This window comes from Macaca thibetana, chromosome 12 (genome assembly GCF_024542745.1).
Source record: "Macaca thibetana thibetana isolate TM-01 chromosome 12, ASM2454274v1, whole genome shotgun sequence".
Taxonomy (NCBI): domain Eukaryota; kingdom Metazoa; phylum Chordata; class Mammalia; order Primates; family Cercopithecidae; genus Macaca; species Macaca thibetana.
The window spans coordinates 94591115-94612171 of NC_065589.1; the positions used below are offsets into that span (position 1 = coordinate 94591115).

Genomic DNA, 21057 nt, shown 5'->3' on the forward strand with positions numbered 1-21057 from the left:
TTGTTCCTGCTCTTAGGGATGAGGGAGACAGGGCAGTGCTTGGATGGCCTTCTGCTGAGTGGCCAGAGTTGACTGTGTATTGTACTGTTGTTAATCTGGAGGCATGATGTGGTCTGAAGCTCATATGAAAATGACAGATGAGTTCACTGAGATTCATCAAACTCTGCTCCATTTTCTTGCTTATTTATACAGAAATAAATGATACTTTGAGAAGAAATGTGGAAAACATAGTCAAAGATAATGAAAACTCCTGGGTGAGAAACTTGAAGGACATAGGGGCAAAGCAAGGCCACTCACTTTGGAGACTTGAGGGCCTCTCACTTTGACCCATGCGGGTGAAAGAAAGCTGGGAAACGGGAAGGAACAGCCTACCATATCCTTTTTGTGAAAAAAACAAAATTTTTTTAGATCATGTATTGAGACGGTAGTGAGGAATGTGTTTCATCCAGAGGAAGACACAGCAGAAAAGGGGATGGAAGCACCTCTGCCTTCAGAATGCTATGTATGTCCAGTGCCAAGAATGAGCTTGAGATTTTAACAGTCATCACAGAGACCTGATAGGCATGAGGTGTCTGTCCTCCTTCACACTGGGGTATCTATATCCAACCTGTGATCTGTCTCCTGTCCCCATCATCCCCAACTTAGCTCCTCTCCACATTGTCACGAGTGCCTACTCAAAAGTCCTCACTGGGTCCTGTCTGTGGAATCCAGCCCATTGGCATGGTTTGGTCAGCCCAAATTTGAATGTCTTTAGGCAGAACTCATACAATTCAGTTTGCCACAGGTCTATCATTTCACATCATATGTTTGTGTTTGTTTTCTGCCTGTCCCTTAAAGCTTTTGAATTCTGAAACACAGGAGGAAGTCCAGATACATTGACCCAGCATACAAAGGCCTGCTCCTGTGTGTTTCTCCTGACTCATGTTTCATGGTAATATCCTCACAGGTGACTCAGATCTCTAAACTGTGTGCTTTGCAAAAACATAAAAAGTAATACATTATATTTTGCTCATATGATGATCTCTGCTTTCCCTTTTTTGTCTGCTTATCTTTCAAGTTAGCTGAAATGTCATTTCCCCACTGACATGTCTTTCCTGAATCTTTGAGAGAGGACAGACATCTGCCTCTTTTGTGCTCCTTCTGGACTTTATACGGTCTTTATCATAGTATTTATAACATTTTACTGATTATTATGTACAAATGCCTAGAACCTGACACCATGCCTGCCATTTCATAGGTGGCCAATAAATGTTTTTGCCAAGTTAAAAAATGTCAACAACATGACAGACACAAAAGGCTGGGATTTTTTTTTTTTTAATTAAAAGAGATTAAGCAGATATAACAACTAAATACAATGTATGAACCTTGACAGGACCTTAGATCAGGAGGAAAAAGACAGCTATAATTAATGGACAACTGGGAAATCTTAAATATTGATTAAAAGAATCTCTGTCAAAAACACATTGAAAACTATCTTAGGTCGTTTATTTCTTTAGATAAAATTATTCATTCATGCATTTATAATAATAATAAGTACCTATTCAGTGTAATAACCCTGCAGGTAAAAATTCTTGTAAGTAACAGAACCTAAAATACAGACTTGGCTTGGCCAAAAGGGTCAGGTGAAGGGTAGTGAGGACCCCTCTATCTCAGTCTGGCAAGTTAGCAAAATAACTAAACCATCATCTGTTACATTTCAGGACTCAGACCATCTGCCTACTGAAGTATTTTTCCTTCTAATGGAAGGGAAAAATTCAGACTGTTGGAGCAGGTTGGCTGCTTTATGCAGCCTTCAGTAAAGTCCTACAAGAAAGAATGGAAGGTCAGGAGGCACTGAAGGAAAAAAAGATGTCTTTGCCAATAAAGCTACTTTTTAACCGTGGCTGAGAATAGGAGATCTGGACATTAGTAAGAGTGAAGAAGCCAAATTACAGATGCTTCATAATTATCTTGTATCTATTTTTTGAATAGGTTATTCACATGACATAGAATTTTAAAGATACAAAAAGAGAGTAAAAAATCTCTCTCCCAGTCTTGTCCCCCAGCCATCTGTTTTCTTCACTCCCCAGAGGCAACCCCATTACCACTTTCATATGTCCTTCCAGAGATGTTCAATGCATTGCCATACTACACATACATTTCCACAAATGAAGCAGGTTATGCATACTGTTCTATACCTTGCTTTCTTCATGTAAGATATTTTGTCAACTGATCATATCAGCACATACAAAGCTGCCTTGTTATTTTAAGAGCATCATTGTATAAAGCTTACATGATAAAAACCATAGAGTAGACAAAAATGCAAGAGGATATAACCATTTTATTTTATATAAAGAATATGGCTGTATTCTTTATATAAAAATATACCACTAAAAACTTAGAGTACCATTAAAAACACAGAGTACACAAGAATGCAAGAGAATGTATTAGATGTTTTCTCATGCAAATAAATAAGGTACTGGCTGCTGGGCAGGGAAGAGTTTGGAGGGGCTGTGATTAAGGTATCTGAGCATTGGGTACCAAAGACAAAGGCTGAGAAAGGTAGATGGGAAGATTTGTCTGAAGACATTTTTGAATCCTAAACATTCCATTGTATTGTGGCAGAGCATGTGAAAAGTTATTGAAGCTTCTATCATGAGAGGGGTGCAAAAGTGGCTAAGACTAAGCTGGAAGACATAAAGGAGACTGGAAGACATAAAGGAGAAGGGTAAGGAATACATGGTTCTCACAATTGGAAATTACAGCAAGGACTATGGCAGTGGATCCAGTAAATGAAGTTCGGAGGCCAAGCAAGTGGAACTGACATAAGTAGATGTTGGCACATGGTACCAAAAGGCCAAGGGCCAAGCAGTTACTCAAAGAGGCCAGCAAGGACAGAAAAGAATATGCAAACCCATACATGTTGATGATGCCTTATGATTTGTCAGTCTTCCTCAGGAACTTGAGGAAGAGTGAAAGGGAAGAAGAGGCCAGCTACGGTGGCTCACGTTTGTAATCCCAGCCCTTTGGGAGGCTGAGGTGGGAGAACTGCTTGAGTCCAGGAGTTCAACACCAGCCTAGGTGACATGGCAAAACCCTACCTCTACCAAAAATACAAAAATTAGCCATGTGTAGTGGTGCATGCCTGTAGTCCCAGCTACAAGGGAGGCTGACATGGGAGGATGATTTGAGCCCAGGAGATGGAGGTTGCAGTGAGCCAGGATTGAGCCTTTGTACTTCTGTCTGGGCAACAGAGCCAGACCCTGTCTCAAAAGAAAAGAAAGAAAAGAAGAGTAGAAGTGATACAAATAGGAGAGAGGGGTAGAATCTTAGTTTAAAGCTGAAATCAATTTTAATTCAGAAATGACCAAGTAACTTCAAATTTATCTGTGGAAATGTTATTGGTGGGAGTACCAGGAAAAGACACTGAGATCAATCAATTTTTTTAATATAGGCAAATAATGTTTTACAGATTTAAGATCAATAACTATGGCCAGGCACGGTGGCTCAAGCCTGTAATCCCAGCACTTTGGGAGGCCAAGGCGGGTGGATCACGAGGTCGGGAGATTGAGACCATCCTGGCTAAGACGGTGAAACCCCATCTCTACTAAAAAATACAAAAAATTAGCTGGGTGTGGTGGCAGGTGCCTGTAGTGCCAGCTACTCAGGAGGCTGAGGCAGGAGAATGGTGTGAACCCAGGAGGCGGAGCTTGCAGTGAGCCGAGATCACACCACTGCACTCCAGCCTGGGCGACACAGCGAGACTCCATCTCAAAAAAAAAAAAAAAAAAAAAAAAAAAGATCAATAACTACAAAACTTAAACTTACACAGCCAGCTCTTAGGGGTGTTACAAGGATTCAATGACATGGGTGTGAGAAAATAGAATGGTGTGATTTTCTGATTACAGTTTCTGATAGTAACTTTTTTGACTTTTCTCCAAGTTTTGGGACGTTTATTGTAGTCCCATATGTAGAACCCATACCTTCCACCTTATCTTATACAGACTCACTTCCAAAGAGCATTAAGTTTGAAATAAATGAATCTTGAATTTGAATTCGACTTTTGTCATGCACTAGCTGTATGAATTTGGGGAAACAAGTTCTCTGAATCTTTGAGTCTTCATCCATAAAATATAGAAGTCAAAAATCATTTCATACATGTATTATGTAAGACAATAAAACATACAAAGCACATTGTCTGGTTCATGGTTGGTGGGCCTATCTTCTTTCCCTAAAGTTTATTTATTTATTTAGTATTTTATTATTATTATTCTTTTTCAAGACAGGGTCTCACTGTGTCACCTAGGCTGGAGAGCAGTGGTGCGATCATGGCTCACTTCAACTTTGACCTCTGGGCTCAAGTGATCCTCCCACTTCAGGGTCCTAAGTAGCCATGACCACAGGTGAGAGTCACCACGCTCAGCTAATTTTGTTTATTTTTGGTAGAGAACAGGGCTCGCCATGTTGTCCTTGGTCTCAAATTCCTGGGTTCAAGCCATCCTCCTGCCTCTGCCTCCTAAAGTGCTAGGATTACAGGCATGCTCAACCTTCCTTTAAAGTTTAAACTATGTTGCCTAGCTTTTAAAATTAATTAATTATTTTTTTGAGACAGGGTCTCGCTCTGTCCCCTAGGCTGGAGTGTAGTACTGGGATCTCAGCTCACTGCAATCTCTGCCTCCCAGGCTCAAGCCACCTTCTCACCTAAGCCTCCTGAGTAGCTGAGACTACAGGCATGTGCCACTACGCCTGGATAATTTTTGTAGAGATGGGGTCTCACTTTGCTGCCTAGGCTTGTCTTGAACTTCTGAGCTCAAGTGATCTGCCTGCCTTGGCCTATCAAAGTGCTAGGATTACAGGCATGAGCTACTGCACCTGGTCAGTTGCCTAGCTTTTGATTTGGAATATTTGATCATCTTATCACATGTCCTAACTAAAAGAGATTAAACTCTGTAATATATGACTCCTAGTTATTGCTCCTGGTTTACTGAGTAATAAACACCCTTACATGCAGTGAAGGAAGCATAATATAAGCATTTAAATATATAAACATTTAAATATAAAATATATGATACATAAACAGAAATCTCCTCAAGTCTTACCCTGAGACTGAGTACAAGGGTTGGATATATAATTTTCCACTTTCTCCAAATAGATATTGTCATTTTAAAAGGTATTTGCCTCAAATCCAACAAATTTTAAAAAGAAGAAACTTCACAACAGATAATAAAAATCAACAGTATCTATTATTCATTAAAGATGGTAGATTGAACATATGTACTTAAATCTATCCCTTTCCAAAACCAAACTAAAATACAATTTTATGTTAAATATTTTATTAAAAAGCAAAAACAAGACTGGGTACAATGGCTCATGTCTGTAATCCCAGTGCTTTGGAAAGTCAAGGTAAGGGGATCACTTGAGGCCAGGAGCTTGAGGCCAGCCTGGGCAACATAGCAAGACTTTGCCTCTATAAAATATAAAAAAAAAGTAGTCAGGTTTAGTGGCACACACATGTTGTCTCAAATGCTTGTGGGGCTGAGGCAGGAGGATCACTTGAGCCCAAGGGTTCCAGGTTGTAATGAGCTATGTTAGCACCACTACACTTCAGCCTGGTGACAGAATGAGACCTTGTCTCTTAAAAAAAAATCAAAACAAATAAGAAAAAGGAGAATGAGAGATGAGTGACAGTAACCACAATTTGGAAGCTAGAAAGCAGGACTACTGCAAACTGACTTAGCAGACCCAAGCAAGCTGGTTCCTAAACCAGCAGTTGGTAATGATAAGCTAGGGAGCAATTTTGTACTACAATTTCCAAAAGACTTAGGAATTGGTGACAGCCAGTGCTTATGAAAGTAAGATAAAGATAAGACTATAAAAAACTTGGTTAGAAATTTATTTAAGAATTAGATACTTTCTTTAGAGGAATAAAAGAATAGGTAGCAAAAACAAACAAACAAACAAACAAACAAACAAATGAAGAAGAAACTAAAAAGAATTAGATACTTTCTAATTAACTGCCACCATTCACAACCAGCCAAGTACTTTTCCCTCTCTCATCCTAGCAGAAGACCAAAAGTTCACTCTTTGGCATGAGTAAAATAGTCTTGAACTGGGGAATTTTTTTATTTTTGAGATGGCATCTTGCTCTGTTGTCCAGGCTGGAGTGCAGTGGTGTGATCTCAGCTCACTGCAACCTCTGCCTCCTGGGCTCAAGTGATCCTCCCACTTCAGCCTCCCAAGTAGCTGGGATCAAAGGTATGCACCACCATACCTGGCTAATTTTTATATATATTTTTTTCAGTAGAGATGGTGTTTCACCATGTTGGCTGGGCTGATCTTGAACTCTTGACCTCAAGTGATCCACCTGCCTCAGCCTCCCAAAGTGCTGGGATTACAGGTGTGAGCCACCGTGCCCAGCCTTGAACTGAGAAATTTTGTAGGGTACTCTGTTGAAAGGGGGAAAACTGAATGAAATTTTATTTGCTGAATATTGAGACTCTAAGTCCTCTTCTACTTGGTTCACACAATGCTAGCAGCCCATCTTATAGCCTCTAGGTAGGAAAGTGGAGGATACTTCTTTGGTGAATCTAACAGGCCCGAAAGAAAGAAGTTCAATAAAACATTAGGTTCCTGGATAAAACAGCAGTCAGATCTAGGAAATTCATAGTCATTAAGCCCCAATTATGTGTTATCGAGGTATCCACTTCCTTACTACCTTAACTATAAGGTGTCAGTCAAGGACCACTAGACTTCTGAGGAAAGCCCTTAACAGGAAAGATGGAGGGTAAAACAAACAGAAAATAAGACTCCTTAGGGACATAAAATTTCAAAGAAGTTTCTAACATGTAAGAGAAGAACTACATCCATGAAAGAAGAATAGATGGTCTAAACAAAAACAAAAGAACATTCAGGGAACAAGAAAGTACTGCTGAGAGACAAAATGATGATAAAATTGAAGAACTCAATAGAAAGGTCAGATCTCCCAGCAAGTAAAGACACTAAGAAAACGAACATAGGAGAGAAAGGGCATGAATATTAGAAAATTAGTCTGGGAGGTTCAACATCCAAATAACAGAAGGAGAGAACCAAGAAAATGAAAAGAAAAAAATTCAAAAAAATAATTTATAAAAATTTTCCTGCACTAAAGAAGATGAATTTTCAGATTAAAAGGGCTCACTAGTACCTGGCTGAATGAATGAAAATAGGTCTCCAAAAGGGCATATCCTAATAAAATTTCAAATCTCTGATAGAAATAGAAAATCTTAATAGCTTCTAGAAACGAAAAATAGGTAAAACAGAAATCAGAATATCTTTCAACTTTTCAACACTGGAGGCTAAATGACAATGGAGGGAAGCCATAAAAAGTCAGAAAGAAAATGAATTACAAACCAGAATCCTATACTCAGGCACAATATCAATCAAATGTCAGTAAACAGTAAAGACATATTCAGACAGGCAAGACCAACTCAACAAGGAAAAGACACGAAAACTGGGAGATCCAATTCAAAACAGGGACAAAAATAAGCCTCAAGTTGATAGTGAAAAGGGATCTGTACTATGTGGGACACAGTTTTCAACCAAATCAGAAATAAGTACATAGGGAACCAAGCAAATGACAAGACAATTATTAAGTTTAGGAAAAGCAGAGTTAGATACACGATATGGTTCAGCTACAAACTGAGTTTATATCATTATAATAACATGCACAATTGAATACTAAACTTACCAAAATCTTTATATAACTATATAGAAATGATGGTGTGCTTGTGGCAGTAGGGTAGGAGATCATAAAGAGATCTAAGTTTACAGCTTGCATAGTAAGGATTTAGTAGATTATCTGTGAAACTGAAAAAAAAAATCAAGAAGTAGAAACATAATCATGTGATTTAGAGATATTCTGTTTTATAATTACCAAAAGACACAGTTAAAAAAGAATTTGCAAATTTCTTCTTTCTTATTTTGGTACTTGGAATGTAGTGTGAGATTTTTTATTTCTAGTTTTTGTTGTATCTTCTATTACATAAATGCATTGTTTGACACTTATAAAATGCAAGTGTTTTTTGAGTGATTTTAAGAATTTGGCTTAAAAATTGATTGCTACAATGTATTATTTGTACTAAGAAGTAACTTGACCCAAAACACCCTGTATGTTTGCTTAGGGTATTTTTTTTCAATGTCTGAAAGTAAAAGGCATTCCTGCCACAACTGTAAACAAACTTATCCTAAATGTGTTAAAACATATTCCTGGGCACTCTATTTGTATATCTTTCATGCCTTGAAAATCTGAAGGTTAATCCAAACTCACATGTCTTAGCATATTTAAGAAAAAAACTACTTTTAATATCAGCCTTTTAAATTTCATGAAGATTTTGGTGAGGAATAACAGTACATACTTTAAGCATTGACAAAACTTTGAAAGTTTCCTTCTATAAAATGGGAAATACTCAATATCTAAATCCACATCAGGCATGAGCAATCAGTATTTAACATTGGCTGTTTTGTGTTTCGTATTTATAATGTTCAAAATGCAAGCATAACATTTAATCTTTGTCCACATGGTTTTACAAAAGCAAATCTTAAATTACCAAAAAAAAAAAAAAAAAAAAAAGAAAATGATTGCATCTGGGGATTGGAAAATGATGGAAGGAAGTTTAGAGCAGGAGACTGCTGTTGTAAATCTTGTATGACTACTTAATTTTTAAAATAATTTGATGTGTAACTTTGATAAATTAAAAAAGCATACAATTAATTTTAATAGTCTGTGGAAATTTAGTAGGCATTTATAAATTCTTAAGTGTGCTGCATATGAATTGCTGTGTCATACAACTTCAGAGGAGAAATTTCTAGAAAACAGGTATTGTACCAGACAAGTATCTGCCATGGAAGCCAGCATATGGCAGATATGTAAACATCACTACTTTACTTGGTAACCATGACAAAAACAGGCACTACTGTGGGTAGGAGCATAGGTTCTAGACTAGATTCAAATCCTGGCTCTATTTCTTTCTAGTTATATAATCCTTGATAAGATATTAAACCTCTTTTTGCTTAAGCTCCCTTATCTGTAAAATCTTAATTTCATAGGAATGTGGTGATTGTCAAATGATATATGAACAGTAATTAGCAAAATGTCTGAGACACAGTAAGTAGCTAATACTTGTTAGCTATTTTTATTTAGTATTCCAAAATTCCTAACTTGGGATCATAAGGATCATGTCCACTGCACCTCCTCCTACTCCTCCACACTCATCTTGGGACATTTTATTTCACACAATGTCTTGTTCAACCACCCCACATAGATCAAACTCACTTATCTCCCTAAAGACAATCATGCCTGATTAACTACAAAACATAGACTAGAAATAGATGTCATACCTGAAACCACGTCTCTTTTCTTTTCCATCCCTGTTTTCCTTTAAGGAATCTACAGCAGGATTTGTAATGAGAAGACCTAGGTTTGAGTAGGTCATTCAGCCTGAGTATCCATTTTCTCATCTGTAAAGTGGAGATGATTGCATCTGCTGGAGTGGATGTTTGTTGTTTGACTTCTCACCATTCTTTTCTGCTACTTCTGGTAGCCGTATATGGATTTTGCTTTGGAAATTTTATCCCAGCTCTAGAGATGTATCTAGCTGCCAAAGTCAATCAGCATATCCTTCTCTCTCTCTGTCTACAGTGATGGGTCCAGAGATTGGCATTTAGCCAAATCACGGCCAGTGATACTCAAAACTGTCAGGGCTACCAAGACTGGAGTTAACAATGCCGCTAATCCAGAGAGAAACAGCTGGGAGTCTCATATCAGCCTATCTGAACATTCCATCCTATGACCCAACATACCCTTTTTTGGCCTAAGGTAGAGAGAGAGAGCGTGTGTGTGTGTGTGTGTGTGTGTGTCCGCGTGTATGGCAGGAGGGCTTAAGGCAGTGTGTGTGTGTGGTGGGGGGAATGTTCTTACTTACAACCAAAGGAGTCTTAACTCTTGCCTACCTTATAGGTATTATCTCCAACGTTTCTGGGATTAACTGACATGATAAATATAAAAATATTTGGTAAACTCAAAGCAGCATGCAAATGGTAACTGTTATTATTAACATAATTTTTAATAAAACAAGCCTAATGCCTACACAAAGCAAGGTATGCCTTGTAACAGTTCTAAATAATTTTTATAAAAACCAAAGTACCCTGTTAAAAGTCTGGACATGTTGGATATTATTTGTGAATATATATTTTGTATAAAATATAACAATGTGCAATTGTTGCTCAAATCACTCCAGGTTATGCCTCTGACAGTAGCTCATTTGCCTTTCTGATACATCAAACATAAAAGGTTAAGCTAGTACCCCTCAAACCTCTATTTTTACCCTGTGATATTTATGCTCCATAAACCTATTTGAACCCTTATGAAAATATGTATTTTGTACTAATTACTTATAAGTGAATTTTGCCGGGCTTAATTAGTACAGTCTGGAGAAGTACAATTGCTTTATTACTTATAAATAAAACATTAATTAAGGGGAAATTGAAAAAAGGTACCTAGTCCATATTTTTAAAAAGATGATTTCATAAACTTATAAAATAAAATATTTTGAAGTCAGAATAAAAATTGGAAGTAAATGGATATTCCAAATGAGCTCACAGGCTTTAAAAAAGCATTTGTTTTCTTAAATGTATCTATCTATTTATGTCTAATAGGATTGATTTGACTGGCACTTCTTTTCTTTCTGGCTAAAGGAGAGGTAAACTTCAGCTCAACTACTGTTTGATTTCTCAGAAACTGAGTAAGTGCAGTTGAAATAAATGTTGTTTTACAGTATTTGCTCCATCTGATATATCCTTGGTTTTATCTCCAGGTTAGGCTCCTTTAGGTAAAGGTTCAGATAATCAGCTAATGAGGCCGATTTTTGTCGCACATCCATTATCATTACCTAATGACAGTGAATGTAATAATGCAAAAATCATCATCATGAGCATGAATGTATACATTTTCTCAATTAAAAATATTCAATTAAGAATTTAAAAATTGAGCTATAATGACTTTTTTAAAAGAAAATAATGAAACAAGAATGACGTTTTTGAATTAAAGATAACTTTAAAGATGCCCCTGTTGTGTCTGATCTAAAAAGGTATATATAACTTTTGCATCTATCTTCATCACGTTTTTATATATAAAAGTTATATACATATATACATAACTTTTGACCCACTAAACTTAGTTTTAGATGACATTGAGTTGGACTAAGAATTCTGATTTAACTAACATGTGTGTTCAAAATAGTGTGGAAAAAAAGCAATTCCATAAATATTTTGTGCAAAGGCAATGCCCATGGAGTAAGTCTACGGTTTCCAAACTGCTACTGAGAAAGTCAAATAATAATCCAAGTATGTAAGTTTTGTGTGTTGTCTCCTTCCCTACAATTACATTTTAAAGTAGGAAAAAATAGGAGTCTGAATATGAAGATAAATTAAACTGCAGATTAAGATCAAATTTCATAAAAAAGAGCAACTCCTAGAAACTAATGAAACTTAACAAACATTTATTGAGTGTATTCTAGGTAACTGAAATAGTACTAGGTACAATAGGAAATAGAAAAATGAATAATACACAGGTCAGGTCCTCAAGGCACTTACAAGCTGTTGAATAGTAAGTTACATACAATAAGAATGACAACATTCTACTTTAGACTTGAACGTTATAAATGAAGCTAAAAGCTCCGTTGTATAAGCCAATTTACATTCAAATACTTTAGTCCATATTTTCCCAGGTCAATCTGATTACCATCAGTGTTGTATACCTTTATGAATACATATCACTTTACACTGTAGAAATTTGGTTATGTATCTGCCTTCTCGGCTAGCCTATGAGCTTCTCTAGAGTGAGGAAGAATTAGAGGTCATATTACGGAGTCTAGTGTAGTATACATGCATAATAATTGTATCGATCAATAAAGCAGATTGTTAGATGTGCTATCAGTGAAATAAGTGCAAAGTGAGAATGAGTAAACCAAACAAGGAATAGTTTAATTACCATTGGAGAGCTTGAAGAAAGGTTCAAAGACAGTATAGCATTTTTAAAAAATTGAGGCTGGGGATGGCAGCTCATACCTGTAATCCCAGCACTCTGGGAGTCCGAGGTAGGAGGGTTGCTTTAGGTCAGGAGTTCAAGACCAGCCTGGGTAACACAGTGAGACTTCATCTCTTAAAAAAAGAGTTGGGATTTTAATATATAGAAATAGAGGAAACAGAGAATAGGTAAATGGAATGGGAAAGGTTTGCAAAAGCACAAAGGTAAAAAAGTACTGGGGATGCTTTAAAAATATTTACAATCTAGTATTTTCAGAATTCCAGGCTTTTGTGATTGATTGATAGATGTATTAGTAGTATCTTGAGGGTTAGTCTAGATGTTTCTCCTAGGCAAGTTAGTAGGGATCTGAGTGGGTCTGCTTTCCCAGATCTGCATACTTAGGGGACAAAAACAGGTACCACAAAAATGGCCCTTGGGAACCTATCTGCATGACAGGACATAATTCAAATGTCTATAACAAGCTTGTTCAACGCATGGCCTGCAGTCTGCATGAGACCCAGGATGGCTTTGAATGCAGCCCAACACAAATTCGTAAACTTTCTTAAAACTTTATATGATTTTTGGTAAATTTTTTTAGTTCATCATCTATCATTAGTATTAGTGTATTTTATGTGTGGCCCATGACAATTCTTCTTCCAGTGTGATCCAGGGATGCCAAAGAGATTGGACACCTTTGGTCTATAATAATTTGGAATAATGTAACTCTTTACTTTAAAGTTATATTTCATTGAACAATATACATCTACAGAAATGCAATACATGCTTGCAGAATGCAGTTCAATCCAGTATATTTTGCCAAATTAATTTGACCACAGAACTCTTTTGTTATAAAATTCTTATTGGCATTTTGATTTGAAACTTTTTTTTAGTTTCCCTTTATTTAAAATGTAAGGTATCAAATAGAGAAAAAAAAATACAAAGGAACAATGAAATGAAAAGTTGTTTCTCTGAAAGGCAAACAAAATTGATAAACCATTAGATAGACTAGGAAAAGAGGAGAGAAGATCCAAATAAACACAATAAGAAATGAAAAGGGAGACATTACAACTGATATCACAGAAATACAAAAGATTATCAACTATTATGAACAACTATATGCTCAAAAACTAGAAAACTTAGAGGGATGGATACATTCCTAGAAACACACAACCCCCTGAGGTTGAACCAGGAAGAAATAGAGCCCTTGAACAGATTAACAATGAACAGCAAGATTAAGTCAGTAAATAAAAAAAGTCCCAACAGGGCTGAGTGCGGTGGCTCATGCCTATAGTCCCAGCACTTTGGGAGGCCAAGGCAGATGGAATGCTTAAGCCCAGGAGTTTGAGACCAGCCTGGGCAATATAGTGAATATAGTGAAACCCTGTCTCTACAAAAAATACAAAAATTAGCTGGGTGTGGTGACATATGCACCTATAGTCCCAGCTACTTGAGAGGGGTGAAATGGGAGGATCACCTGAGCCTGAGAGGTCAAGGCTGCAGTGAACCATAACTCAGGCTGTCACTCTAGCCTGAGTGACAGAGTGAGATTCTGTCAAAAAAAATAGAAAAACAAAACACACAAAAAAACCCAAAGCAAGCAAACAAACAAACAAACAAAAAACAACCCCAAACTCCCAATAAAACAAAAGTGCAGGAGCAGATGAAAATCAAGGAGGAGGTAATTTTATCTAACTCATTCTATGAGGTCCATATGGCACCAAAACCAGACAAGGACACAACAACAACAAAACTAAAGACTAATATTCCTGATGAAGATAGATGGAAACATCTTCCACAAAATACTAGCAAATAGAATTCCAACAGCACATCAAAAACATAACACATGATGAGACAGGATTTATGCAAAGATGATTCAACATACACAAATCAATAAATGTAATACGTCACAAAACACAACTAAGGACAAAAATCATATGATCATCTTAATAGATGCAGAAAAAGCATTCAATAAAATTCAGCATTCCTTCATGATAAAAATCCTCAACAAACTAGGCATAGAAGAAACATACTTCCAAATAATAAAGGCCATTTATGACAATCCTACAGCCAACATTAGACTTGGTGGGGAAAAGCTGAAAGAATTGCCTCTAAGAACTGAAACAAGATAAGGATGCCCACATTCACCATTCTTATTCCACACAGTAATGGATGTCCTTGCCACAGCAATCAGGCAAGATAAAAAAAAAAAAAGGTATCTGAATTGGAAAAGAGAAAGTCAAATTATCCCTGTTCACTGATGATATGATCTTATATCCAGAAAATTCTAAAGACTCCACCAAAAACCTCTTAGATTTGATCAATGAATCCAGTAAAGTTTCAGGATACAAAATTACCACACAGATATCAGTAGCATATCTATATGCCAATAACGATATAGTAAAGGACCAAATGAAGAAGGCAATCTCATTGACAATAGCTACAGAAAACCACCCAAAACCCTAGAAATATATTTAACCAATGTGAGATATCTCTATAAACAGAACTACAAAACACTGATGAAAAAATCGTTGATGACACAAACAAATGGAAAAACATCCTATGCTCATGGATTGGAAGAATCAGTATTGTTAAAACGACCATATTGCCCAAAGCAATCTACAGATTCAACACAATCCCTATCAAATTAGCAGCACCATTTTTCACAGAATTAGAAAAAACAATCCTAAAATTAATATGGATCTAAAAAATAAGACCCCAAATAGCCAAATCAATTGTAAGCAAAAAAAATGAAGCTGGAGACATCACATAACCTGACTCCAGTTTACACTACAAGGCTGTAGTAACCAAAATAGCATGGTACTGGTATGAAAACAGACACAACGATCAATGGATCAGAATAGAGAACCCAGAAATAAAGCCATATACATATAACCAACTGATGTCCAACAAAGTCAACAAAAATATACACTGAGAGGCTGGGTGCAGTGGCTCACACCTGTAATCCCAGCACTTTGGGAGGCCGAGACTAGCAGATCACTTGAGGCCAGGAGTTCCAGACCACCCTGGCCAACACAGTGAAACCCTGTCTCTACTACAAATAAAAGAATTAGCTGGGCATGGTGGTGCATGTCTGTAATCCCAGCTACTAGGGTGGTTGAGGCACGAGAATGCTTGAACGCAGGAGGCAGAGGTTGCAGTGATCCGAAATTTCACCACTGCACTTCAGCCTGGGAAAGAGTGAGATTCTGTCTCAAGGAAAAAACCAAAATACACTGGAGAAAGTACATCCTATTCAATAAGGGGTACTGGGAAAATTGGATAGCCATATGCATAAGAATTTTTGTATATCACCATATACAAAAATTAACTCAAGATGGATTACATACTTAAATGTAAGATTGGGAACTACAAAATCCTAGAAGAAAACCTAGGAAATCTCTTCTGAACACTGATCTAGACAAAGAATTTATGAGTAAGTTCTCAAAGACAAATGCCAGAAAAACAAAAATAGACAAATATGACTAAATTAAACTAAAAAGATTCTGCACAGCAAAAGAAACAATTAACAGAAAAAACAGACAATCTATAGAATGGGAAAAAATTTTGTAAACTCTGCATCCAAATAAAGGGCTAATATCCAGAATCTACAAGGAACTCCAACAACTCAACAACAAGAAAAACATTAAAAAGTAAGCAAAGTAAATGAGCAGACATTATTCAAAAGCAGACACACAAGTGGCTAACAAACACATGAAAAAATGCACAACATCACTAATCATCAGAGAAATAAAAATTAAAACCACAATGAGATGCCATCTGACACCAGTCAGAAGCACTATTATTAAAAAGTGAAAAAACAACAGATGTTGCAGAGGATGGGGATAATAAAAATATGTACACACCATTGGTAGGAATGTAAATTAGTACAACCTTTATGGAAAACAGTAGGGAAATTTCTTCAAGAACTAAAAATAGAACAAAATTCGATCCAGCAATCCCACCACTTGAGTATGTACCCAATGGGAAAGAAATCCTTATACCAAAAAGATACTTGCACTCATGGTCACTGCAGCACTATTCACAAAAGCAAAGATGTGGAATCAACTTAAGTGTCCATCAACAGAGGACTGGATAAAGAAAATGTGGTATATATATGTCATGGAATACTACTCAGCCATAAAAAAAGAATGAAATTGTGTCTTTTGCAGCAACATGGGTGGAACTGGAGGTCATTATAGCTAAGTGAAATAACTCGGAAAGAGAAAGTAAAATACTGCATGTTTTCACACAAGCGAGGAGTAAATGATGGAAACACCTGGACATACAGAGTGGAATAATAGACCCTGGAGACAACAAAAGGTGGGAGGATGGGAAGGGGTGAGGGTTGAAAAATTACCTGTTGGGTACATTGTTCATTATTCAGGTGGCAAGTACAATAAAAGCCCAGACTTTACCACTACGCAATACATGTATGTAAAAGTCTGCACTTGTACCCATTAAATATACAAAAATTAAAAGAATTTTTTTGAAGAATTACTTTGGCCTCATCTATTACTTCAAAGGATTTAAACATGGTTCTTTACATGTGGTTAACCTGAATAATTTTTTTTTGAGGCGGAGTTTCGCTCTTGTTGCACAGGCTGGAGTCCAGTGGCATGATCTTGGCACACTGCAACCTCTGCCTCTCAGTTTCAAGCGATTCTCCTGCCTCAGCCTCCCGAGTAACTGGGATTACAGGCATGAACCATGCCTGGCTAATTTTTTTTTTTTTTTTTTTTTAGTAGAGACGGGGTTTCTCAGTGTTGGTCAGGCTGGTCTTGAACTGTCGACCTCAGGTGATCTGCCCTCCTTGGCCTCCAAAAGTGCTGGGATTACAGGTGTGAGCCACTGTACGCTCAAGTTTTGGGGTATTATTTAGTCCCTTTTTTAGCATGGTTTAAGTTGTGAAGAAAATTGTCTAGGTTTTCAAGTACCCTGATGCTTTTCCCATTAACTGAAGATGTGTAACTGTAGTTCCATCTAAATGCTTTTAAAACCTCAAAACAAAAAATAACAAAGCACAAGCTCAACACAAAAACTGACCTGGTCTGAAAGACTAATCAACTTAATCTTCTGCATATTCTTGACTTTTCTTACTACCAAACACTCTGATGTAAAATAAGCTTCTATCTTTTATGTACAATTTTCCTCCTTTTTCCTTTTAAAAATATTTTTATTATTAACCATCAACTTCATGTTTTTCAATTTGTTCATCCATTCATTTATTATTGTAAGAAGTATTTATTTAATATCAACTATGAACCAAGTACTATGCTAGATTCTGGGTTGAATTTTTTTTAAGAAATACGATGATTTTATTTAAGAAATGTAAGGTATCACTACACTGTAACTTAAATCTTGAGTCACTGAATGGGTCTATTTCAAGTGTTATAATGTTATATTACTGGTGGGAACAACAACTCCTAAGTGCCCACTAATTTGGTAGCAAGCTGAGGATATGAGATTGCACATAATAAATAAGAAACTATAAATACATGTTTACTTCCATCTTATATACCCAAATGTAATCTACATGCTTCTCTGCATGATGAACTCTTCCTTAAAAAATTTACAAGACCTACTCATACAAATATCAAAAATATAGGCTATTGTATAATAAGTATCAAGTAAGTTTTATAGGAATTCAGAGTCCTGATTGGGGTAGTCAGGAAAAGCAGGTGTTGTGATTTGGATTTGTGTCCCTGGCCAAATCTCATGTCAAATTGTAATCCTCAGTATTGGAGGAGTGCCCTGGTGGGAGGTGATTGGATCATGGGGGTAGATTTTCCTCTGGCTGTTCTCATGATAAGGAGTGAGTTCTCATGAGATCTCATTGTTTAAAAGTATGCAGCACTAGCCCCTTTGCTCTCTTCCTCCTACTCTGGCCATAAAACACGTGCCTGCTTCCCCTTCACCAATGATTTTAAGTTTCATGAGGCTTCCCCAGCCATGCTTCCTGTACAGTTTACGGAACTGTGAGTCAATTAAACCACTTTTCTTTATAAAGTACCCAGTCTTAGGCAGTTCTTTACAGTAACGTGAGAACGGATTAATACAACTAGTGTTAAAATTAGTCTTAAAGATTAGCACTTCAGTAGACAGAAGTAAAGAGGGAAGATATTCTAAGTAAGGAGAAAGGACAAAAGCAAAGATATATGGGTGGTATACATTATAAGACATCTTCAGAAAGCAGTGCCTGGTACATGGTGGGCATGTTGTAAATAATGGTAGATGAGTAGATGAATGGATTTATCAGAGGATTAATGAAGGGAAACAGCAAGATGGGAAGGTTGGACTGGGGCCAGATAATTGAGGGTCTTAAAAATGAAGCGAAGTCACCTGAAATGTACTCTGTATACTTGGGCTTTTCAAGTAGAAATATATACCTCATGGTCCACTGGAAGGCCCAGGATAAACATGAAGCATCTTCTCGACTCTTCAATTTTACTTGAACATTTGAAGAATTAAGTGAAGAGATTTAAGTGATACCTAATTTAAAACATTCTTTTTATATTAAAACAAACAGGTGTATTTTGGAGTGAAATGTAAAACATGTGAATTTTTAATGTAAAACAAGAGACTTCAAGGAAATATTGAGCTTGTGGGGAGGTGCTTTCAGCTATGCTACTTTTGTATAAATCCTTTTCTGGCAGTGGATATGTGGGACCATAAGAGGGATTTGAGCAAGGTACCAACAGGATTAAAGTGATGATTTACTTAATGTAGCAGCAGGATGCAGGTTGGTCTAGAATATGGAGATGAGCAATCTGTAACCTAGCTAAAGAACTATGGAAAAAGTTCCTCTGACAAAATTTTAATCAAGCTCCTCTGAGTCCTCTTTTTAACTAGGCTCCAATCTTGGGCTCTGTTCTTAGTTCCCCTCTCCTCAGAAAAAGTAAAGAAAGAAAAAAAGATAATGGCTAGCTTTGTTTAATGTCCCATATCCATGAACAATACACAGTTGTTACAAACAAGTGAATTGAATGGATATAAGTCAATAAAAGCTTATAAATGAGCTTTTCAGTAATAACTATCCCTAAAATAACCATATGTATATATATATATGCCTAAAAACAGTTGCCAAAATCTTTTTGGTAACTGGAAACTTTAGAGTTATGCTATGTTGAGTAAGAGATAGTTACTGAATATCTAAATAATTTCTAAGAAAGATAAAACTACTGAAACAGGCTGGGCACCATAGCTCACATCTGTAATCCCAGCACTTGCCTATGGCCATACCACCCTGAACGCGCCCAGTCTCGTCTGTAATCGCAGCACTTTGAGGGGCCAAGGTGGGCCGATCACCTGAGGCCAGGAGTTTGAGACCAGCCTGGCCAACATGGTGAAACCCCGTCTCTACTAAAAATACAGAAAATTAGCTGGGCGTGGTGGCACCACCGGTAATCCCAGCTACTCGGGAGGCTGAGAGAGGAGAATCGCTTGAATCTGGGAGGTGGAGGTTGCAGTGAGCCAAGATGGCACCACTGCAGTCCAGCCTGGGTGACAGAGTGAGACTCTGTCTTAAAAACAAAAACAAAAACAAAAACCATAACACTGAAACATTAATTGCTGAACATAAGTTTATCAACTTTTGGCATCTTGTTTTCATACAATATAAAGAAGTTAAGATATCTAGGTCTGTAAAAAAAAGTCCTTTTGCCACATGAAAAACTATAGTATGAGGAAGCGTATGTCTGTAGGAATTGTGAGATGGTGTGTTTATAAAATGCTTATCTATGACAGACAGTTTACAGTTTTCTACTTCCTAGTTTTCTCTGTAAGGAAAAGACTACTGATGGCTAAAAAGTACAAGCAGCGTGGCTGGCAAGATGACCAAATAGGAACAGCTCCGATCTGCAGCTCCCAGTGAGATCAACGCAGAAGGTGGGTGATTTCTGCATTTCCAACTTAGGTACCCAGCTTATCTCACTGGGACTGGTCAGACAGTGGGTACAGCCCATGGAGGGCAAGCAGAAGCAGGGTGGGGCGTTGCCTCACCCGGGAAGCACAAGGGGTCAGGGACCTCCCTCCCCTAGCCAAGGGAAGCACTGAGGGACTGTGCCAATTAGGAACAGCCCAGATATTCTGATGTTCTAGCCCAGATATTCTGCTTTTCCCGTGGTCTTCACAACCTTCAGATCAGGAGATTCCCTCGGGTGCCTACACCACTAGGGCCCTGGGTTTCAAGCAAAAACGCAGCAGTCATTTGGGTAGACACTGAGCTTGCTGCAGGAATTTTTGTTCATACCCCAGTGGCACCTAGAACGCCAGTGAGAAAATTGTTCACTCCCCTGGAAAGGGGGCTGAAGCCAGGGAGCCAAGCGGTCTAGCTCAGCGGATCCCACACCCACAGAGCCCAGTAAGCTAAGATCCACTGACTTGAAATTCTTGCGGCCAGCAGAGCAGTCTGAAGTCGACCTGGGAGGCTCGAGCTTGGAGCGGGGAGGGGTGTCTGCCATTACTGAGGCTTCAGTAGGTGGTTTTACCCTCACAGTGTAAACAAAGCCGCTGGGAAGTTTGAATTGGGTGGAGCCCACCACAGCTTGGCAAAGCCACTGTAGCCAGACTGCCTCTCTAGATTCCTCCTCTCTGGGAACGGCATCTCTGAAAGAAAGGCAGCAATCCCAGTCAGGGGCTTATACATAGAACTCCCTGGGACAGAGCACCAGGGGGAAGGGGGCAGCTGTGGGCACAGCTTCAGTGGACGCAAATGTTCCTGCCTGCCACCTCTGAAGAGAGCAGCAGATCTCCCGGCACAGTGCTTGAGTTCTGCTAAGGGATAGACTGCCTCCTCAAATGTGTCCCTGACCCCTGTGCCTCATGACTAGGAGACACCTCCCAGCAGGGGTCGACAGACACCTCATACAGGAGGGCTCCAGGTGGCATCTAGCTGGTGCCACTCTGGGATGAACCTTCCAGAGGAAGGAACAGGCAGCAATCTTTGCTGTTTTGAAGCCTGCGCTGGTGATACCCAGGGAAACAGGGTTTGGAGTGGACCTCCAGCAAACTCCAGCAGA

General features: G+C 37.9%; 1 protein-coding gene across 13 annotated transcripts in view; it reads right to left on the bottom strand.

Annotated features, from left to right (window-relative positions):
- The window catches only part of MBD5 (methyl-CpG binding domain protein 5), a 503218-nt gene that overhangs the window by 169960 nt on the left and 312201 nt on the right, over positions 1-21057 (bottom strand). For 5 of the 13 annotated variants that reach the window (XM_050752183.1, XM_050752184.1, XM_050752179.1 and 2 more), the window contains exon 1: positions 7706-17024. The exons of 7 other annotated variants lie outside the window; for them this stretch is intronic. The gene's annotated coding sequence lies outside the window, so the exon portion shown is untranslated. Of the gene's footprint in view, positions 1-7705; positions 17025-21057 lie in introns of those variants that run through there. One more of the 13 variants, XM_050752180.1, reaches the window with a different exon arrangement.